The sequence below is a fragment of the Urocitellus parryii genome, chromosome Y (genome assembly GCF_045843805.1).
Source record: "Urocitellus parryii isolate mUroPar1 chromosome Y, mUroPar1.hap1, whole genome shotgun sequence".
Lineage (NCBI taxonomy): Eukaryota > Metazoa > Chordata > Mammalia > Rodentia > Sciuridae > Urocitellus > Urocitellus parryii.
This window is the reverse complement of record NC_135548.1, coordinates 47245659-47253614: the sequence shown is the minus strand read 5'-3', so window position 1 is coordinate 47253614 and position 7956 is coordinate 47245659.

The following is a 7956-nucleotide window of genomic DNA, read 5'->3' as shown; positions in this document are numbered from 1 at the left end:
ATAGATCCTTAGGATCTTAGGCATTCTGTAATAAATCTGTGTCACTTGAAGTATAGAGTTGATCGACTCTGAGTAATGAAACAGAAGTAAAGGTATCAAAGCCAATGATCATCTGTTTCCAATTTTCTGTGATTTGGTTCAAGTGGTAAAGTGGTGATATTTATTAATAATGGATCGAATAGGTTCATAATTGTTTTAGAGTACAATTAGATGCCTTCAAACTTTAGGCTACATGGGCACATTTGAGAACGGTTCCAGCCATTCTCTCATCCTTTGGGTCATTCCCCTCCTATGTCCTGTGAGACATTTTCTATGTGAGGCTTTAAGAAGAAGAAGAGAATAGTCTGTAAAGAAAACCTTGTGATCTGTGCAGTATGAAGTTGAATGGATTCATTCAGAAATCAGAAATTCTATTGAAAGATACTTATTTGCATGAGCCAAATAAAACCTATTTTTAGGCATCCTGGTGAAGACAAGGTTTTATCTTTATGTCTCATTTTCTATGTTTTGTTGTTGTTGTTGTTGTTAGAATGAAATTCATATGTTGCCAGACCATTCTATCAGATGTGTAACTAGATGCCATTTAAATTACCCACTTTTACATGGTAGACAGTTTTTAATGAACACTGCCTGTCTGCACCTTTTTTAAAAACAGGACTGGGATCAGAAGCCCAAATACCAATGGTTAGCTGGAGCATATTTTTCATTTGGCCTATCTGTCAGTATTCCCTGAGGTCATCTGTGCAATCAGCTTCGTTACTCCTGCTCCCTCACTGGATTTCATAGAAACCATATGCTATGTATGAATCAGGGACACCAATCCCACAACATAGCATTCTTGGAATATCCAAAGTCCCACTTTTCACTTCGCCATGCCTGAGATCAGCAGTAATATTTATCAGCAAATGTGAGATTTTCAAAGATCCAATTCTATGTGCTCCTTTCTCATAGAGCCTTAGGCAGGGTTATAGCATACATAAATATTAAGTAAAGTCCATAGTTTTTAAAATGTCATCCATTGAATAGTTGACACATGTCTGAGATACTTTTTATTTTGGAGGAGGTATTATTTAATAGGGAATTCCAACAGCTACCTAATAGTGAAATGAGAAGTCTTGCATCCATTTTATTTTGTTTCTGATGATTTTTATGAGTAAGGGTAAGATACTTCCTTGTTCTGATGCAGATGTTGCCCACTTTTGTGAATGGATGCGGGGTGTCACCTACTACTTGCATATCTGCATATTGGGCTTGACACTGCTATCGTACTTGGTAGTTGGCAAAAAGTCAATACTGAAGTTAAGCTCTTGTGTTCTAGCAGCAGAGCTGAAGATCCTTGATGTGCCACCTTCTGCAATCCATGCTGCTCTCTTCATGTTCCTTATTGACTTCCTGGTGATGAGCATCATGGTCTCCTGGTCTTGAGAATGGCCAAGCATTGCTCTGTGAATGTGGAAGATGGGCATGTGGAAGGCTCCAGGGAGGAGGGATCATTGAACATGTACTCGAATCCATGTGCCTGTTGAATGACCTGTTTTTTTTATTTTTGGGTTTTAAGGGAGACACTGCCCTAAAACACTTCTGTGCAGCTGGGGATGCAGGCTTCTGCTTCACCTTGCAGGAAGCATTAACGAATCCTTTCCAGAAGACATGAGAAGAGAGAAGTGAGCCTCTGGTATCATGCAGGTTCCTTGCATTGCCCATGGGCTAGAAGAGAGAAGAGTTGCTTCATGAGATTTGATCCCCTTTTTCCTGAAAAGTTCCACACAGAGGTGAGTCCCCAGCATGTTTAGAAATCATTTCAGACACCTTTCTGGACGGAATTGAATCAGAGCCCCTGATGATGTGGAAGAGCTAAAGATGGGTTTGCTATGAATTTTCTATTTCATTCATCAGGGCCTGAGTCAAGTCAGTCATTGTGCTGTCAACACATGAGCTGCTGGTCAAATGTGAGGAAGTGGTCTTGCTTTATGAAAACACCACCCTGATTCAGTGAGCCAGAGGCAGCCTGCAGTCCCTGTTTTCCTGTAAAGGCAGATTGCTGTGGATGGCCTCTGGCCTCGTCATGCAGCCCTGCTCAGAGTAGGGGATTGAGGGACCAGGCAGATCCCTAGTTCCTTTTGACCTTTATTGCCATTGGGCCACCCCAGGGTCCTTGGACTCTACCTGGTCTTCTGGCCTGGGTCAGGGGATGTGAGGTTTGGAATCCCCCTCTGTGGCAGGATCCCAGCCCCCCAGCCACTTGAGGTCAGCACATCCTTCCCTAATTGTGTTAGAGTTGGAGACTTCTCCCACCCATCCTCATCCATGCTCATCCCACATTTTGTAGCTTGGCACCTGAGGACCTTTATTCATTGACTTAGTTGTTAGTGATGATGGTTACTAAGACTAAGTGACTCTTTCAAGTCACATCACTTGCATGGTAGGGCTAGAGCATGGATCTTCCTAATTGATTTCATGGGACTCTCTCATGGAAACTCTGACTGCTTCCTAAACACACACTCTACATTTGGAGTGTCAAAATTCTTGCCACTGCCTCCTTGGCAAGTGTATCTTGTCTTCTACGTGGGAATTTCACAAATATTTTCCTTTGGTTTGTGGAGGTCATGCAGAAGGGATTTCATTTGAAATAGCCCAAACAAGAAATACCAGTTGTCTTTTTCGCACATGGATGTGTGTAGTGAACACCCCTTTCTGTGTGCTTGCATGAGTTACTCCTTTGAATTTGTTGAAGAATGGTTGGCTGGGGAGCAAGTTAACAAGAGATGGATATCAATGGTTGTCAAGTATTCTGACGTGAAGAATGTATTGAGGATGTGAAGGCTTTTCTAGCCAGTTCCTATGGCTCAGTCAGGGATCAGTCAGAGGATTCTGTCTGGTAGACTCTTTGGCACAGATGTCAAAGTGGCCTGGTCTTACCCTGTCCAGGACTGAATGCTGAGCTTGAGTGGGAGCTTCTTGTCATTTCAAGCATTTCCATGAGTCTGTCCTCTGTTCTCTTGTATCCAAGTGGTTTCTAATAGGAAAGCAGAACAAAAATTGAAAGTATGGTGATTGATTATTTTTACCAATGTTATTTCAATCCACTTTGTTTAATACGAAATTACCTTTATGCTAGTAAGATTTCATATGTGAGGAAATAATGAAAATATTGGGGTTAGGGGATGAGAATATGCAAATCAAACATTTTTGAGCACCAAGACCCGTTTTTTGTTTTTGTTTTTGTTTTTTTTTTAACTTAAATAATATTAAGTGCCAGAGGACCACCTCTGCCATTCAGCCTCAACAACCTCCAGGACCAGCCTCCAGGTGGCCCATTTCACCAGGGTGTGTGGGACCACACTGTCCTGGGATGAGAGAACAGTACCCACGGATGTTGACATCTCACAGAGTAGATATTGCCAGTGACAGTAGGGAGCTATTGGCACATGAGGAAGGGAAGAGCTCTCAGGATGGCAAGAGGGGGCCGCTTCGAGACTCATTGGGTATGGCAGGAGGCTGCTGGGTGTGGTGTTGGCCTGGGCCCACTGAGTGGGGCAGATCCGTGGTCTGTGTTTCTGTACCCTCCTCTGTAGCCTGTGTTGGCAGCAGATCAGGGAATTGCGATCAGAAGTGCTCCCAGTAACACAGGCACCAGCCCCCAGAGTGTGTGCCTATCCGTTTCCCCACCTGGCCTGACTTAGTGCCTGTCTTGCCTCAGGGCTGAGACCCTACAATCTCTGATGAGGGTGTCTGTGGTCCAGATCCAACCTGCATGGCCAACATGCTCAGACCTTCAGCTGGGTCCTAGGCTGCTGCAACCAAACTCTGTTAACTGGGTGGCCGACAACAGAGGAAGTGTCTTCCGTTGAGCTCCAGAGGCTCAACACAGTAGGTGTTGGGCTGTCCCAGTGCCATAACCCCTCCCAGGTTTCAAGGGGACTGTCTCCCCAACTCTCCCAGCCCTTGCCCACTCTCCTATTGCTGCCCACGATCTGTGGTTCCCATATGGGCATCCCGCCCTGGCTCCAACCTCACATATCCGGTATCCCCCAGTCTCCCTGGTATCTGGGTCCAGACTCTCCTCTTCCTACAAGAATATCAGATATTGGATTTGGTCCCAGTTGATGCTGTGTTCCATCATGTGAGCTCTTAGCTTCATCACTGTGCAAAGACTCTTTTCCCACACAAGTTCGCACGACTTTTGGCTGGCTAAGAATTTTCAGGCGACACTTTTCTAATGAGTACACTTTCCTTCCTTCCGATCTCCCACCAGTGAGCATTCCTCGCACCCTTGTCCTAGTTCCTTTATGGCAGTTTCCCTCCTTATGGCTGAGAGGACCTAGTGACCCCTGAATTCACACGTTCTCCTTAATCACCAACACACTGCAGAATTCTCCAGGGGGCCATATATGCTCCTGGAAGTTGGTGTTGGAAATAGTTCTCCATCCATTAATCACTCCCTCACTCACTAATGTCCTTGTGTCCTTGAGAAAGGCTCTCCCTTTCCTGGTTTTCCTGAATAGAAATCCTCTTGCCTCTTGGGTGAATAGGGTTATGGGTTGTGCAGAGGGTGTTGGTCCACTGAGCATCTTAGAGACTGTCCTTTATGGAGCCTAATGATCCTCACTGGGGAATGAGGCCAGGGTCCTAACTGTGGTTAGTTAGAGAGGGAAAGAAGGACAAGGGAAACTCAGATGTCCCTTCATGGCCCCTGGAGTTAGAGGACTTACCCCTTTGCACCTGGGATCAGGAGACCTCATTTCCTCGAGGACACGCACACTCAGACGTTAATCTTGAGTGTGGGTTCCTTTCTGGGGTCCAGGGCTGTTGTTAGCCACCAGGAATGACAGTGCTCTCCATGCTGAGTGGAGCCATTTTTGCCAGGAAAGAGAGCCCATGGTCACGCCTTGTGCAAAGCATCCCACGCCAGGGGCTCCCATGCCTACATTCCTGTCCTGAAAGGAAGCCACTCAGAGGCAAGGTGGGTCCAACCACCTCCCATGTGTTCACTCATCACTGTGTTCCAGCAGTCACCCCAGTGAACAGTCCTGATGGGATTGGATGTGGCTCAGAATGTCACCCTCATGAGCTCTACCCTGCCACAGCTGCAGTTCTGCAGTGGGAGAAACTCAAAACCTCAAAACACATGCACATGAAAGAAAAGAGCAAGAGCCAGAGCCCAAACAGGCCAGGTGTGGCAAAGACAGCTGGAGTGCCTAGGTTGGGACTCAGAATTATGTCAGTGGGGTGGCATTGCTGCTGGCACCAGCATGATAACCGAGAGCCAGCCCTGCTCATTTTGGGGAGCAGTGTGTTGGGGAAGGCAGCAGAAATTGAGAGGCAGGATTGAGTTTGGCCCTAGGAGGAGGTTGGGTAAGAGGCCAGTGTGGGTTGGAGAGCCTGGGCAGATAGACAGAGGCCAGGGCACACCCCAAAGCCTGGAGACTGCACTTGATGTCCAGGGTTGTGAAACACCACTTCCCCTCTTACTCACAACTGAGAGCAAGGGGCATTGATGAGTTCAGTTTGTGTGCGGCTGCTTCCAAGGTGGCTCGGCTATTAACCTCTGTTTCCTTGACTCAGGAGGCTGGGAGTCCAGGCTCCACTGAGGCTCGGCTGGGAGGATCGGAGTCTGAGTTTATGCCTGTGTTCCCTGTAGGATCCATGTTGGCTGAGCCTCAGTGTTTTTGTAATGAGAGGATGGGTGACCGTCATGTCTTTATCACAGGACACACTTGCTAAATGGATTTGTTTGCTCTGAGGAGGAAAGAGAGAGGGGGGAGTGGTGCTGGAGAGAGGGATGCAGACAGGGGTCATGGACTTGGCATAACTCAGTCTTGGAGGTGATATCCCATCACCTGTACCCACTTCAATTCCCATGAATCCAGAGGCTGAGCCCCCTTGAGGTGAGGGGTGAACCGGTTCTGGGCAGCAGGATGCTGTGGTACCTCGGAGTCTCTGTGAGACCCCAACACTAGACACACTTGGCCCTTTTGAAATCTTAGGAGAAGCCTTGGGAAGTTGTATGGCAGAGGGGAGCAGCCTCTGCATCTCAGTCCCCTCCAACTTGCCATGGTGTAGAGAGGGAACTGCAGCCACGATGGGACGGACATTGGCCATGTCCCTGTGTGGGACACAGGCCTGATTGAGTTAGGGTGCATTCTTTGTCTCTCCCTTTCTTGTGATTATCCCATCTCTACATTTGTGCTTTAGCCACCTGTGAGTCCCATCTCTGGTTTCAGAGAGAACAGAGGGTGTTATGGGCCAATAGACACAATAAACCCTAGAGATTAGATGCTACCCTACTTTCCAGAAAAGACTGGGCACACCATGAGTTGCACAATGATGGGACCAGGGTCCAAAAGCTGCTGAGAGGGAAGGACTGGTTGTGAATGCATTTTTGAAGGCTCCAAGCTGGAACTCTAGTGGCACCAAGCAGGGCAGATGCTGGTGGGGATGTTTGGGTAGTTGTTGGTGAACACCTGCGCACCTGAGATGGGTAGGCATGGAGGAGAAATCGGCAGCCCATAGGGCTGTTGAAAGTGGTCTTATGTGAAAAGAGGCTCAGGTATGGGCACAGGAAATGACATCATTGCCTTGACAATGGATCAAACAGAACATGGAACCCTGGTATCCAGGCACCCACTTCACTGACCAAGCCATCCGAGCTCACTTGGTTGGAGCCACTGGAGGGAGAAGGATGTTCTCCTGTGGTTGCAGACAATGCCGAGCCTCAGGCTCCCAGGAATCTCAGGGGGGCCAACTAGCCCTTTTGTGGATACACTGGGTGAGGCTTCATCTTAGACGCCAGAGCCTCTGGCGATTGTCGCAGAGGAGCTCAAGAGTAACAGTGAGTAGCACAGGGCAGGTGAGCCCAGCAGGCCCTCTAGTCTGATCCCTGATGAATGGCCCAGGACTCCTATTCTGACTCTGTGTGTGTGTGTGTGTGTGTGTGTGTGTGTGTGTGTGTGTGTGTGTGTTTGTACTGATGGGAACTGTCCCATTGTGCTTTGACTCTAGTGTATTGGCACAAGTCATTTTTCTGTTTGTCACCATTTCCATTTTGAACCCACCATTCTTGGTCCCAACCCAGGGTGAAAATGATCAGAACACGGAGGAGCCCTTCAGGGTTCAGAGCCTTGAACCTTACAGGCAGGACCAGCTTAGGAATGAGCTCCTGCCTGTCATTTGTGGGAGGAACCTACATTTCAGCAGCAACATGGGGTTAATCTCCTGGGATTTCATCCCCACCCAGCAGGTGCTGGATCTCTTGTTCCCAAAACAGCCACCTTCTTCAGTCTTTACTCCTGGTGCCACTCCACATCCTCCAAGGGGACAAGAACCTCAGGTTCTGGATGGATGTTGTAGAATGCCCACAGAGCCAACTGCCAGGCTGGGTGGGGTGCAGTTGCTGGGCTTTGCTGATGTTGTCATCCCCCACAGTTCTTGGAACCTTCTGTGGCAGTGGCATCCAGGACCCCAGCAGCTGTGAGTAGCAGCTCCTCACTGCTTCACTCCAGCGAGCAGGTGGAAGACAGCCGCGTTGTTCACGTCCTCCTAGAGGGACAGAGCCTGAGGGAGACAAAGCGCATCCCGGTAAGCCCGACAGCAGGGCTGCCTCCTGGGTGTCCACACAGTGGAAGGCAGGAGACACAGCCAACCCCAGGGCTATGGTGGGAAATAAAGAAGAGAGAGGTCCGTCTTAAGGGCTTGACCTGAGGAGGGAGAGCACCAGCATGCCCAGCTTCAGTGGTGAGTGGGCCTGTGTACTGTGGGTTTTGCAGGCCAGAAGTGCAGACGGAAGTGCTGTGGACAGATGAAGGCAGAGATATGTCCAGGGTGCAGGCTGCAGTGCCTAGAACTTGGTATTCTCAATGAGTGAAGTTGGAGCAGAGGAGGTGGCAGTGACTTGTCACATGTGTAGGAGGGGATGTGTTCCTGGTGGCAGGGAAGAGAACCTCCTTAGCATGACTA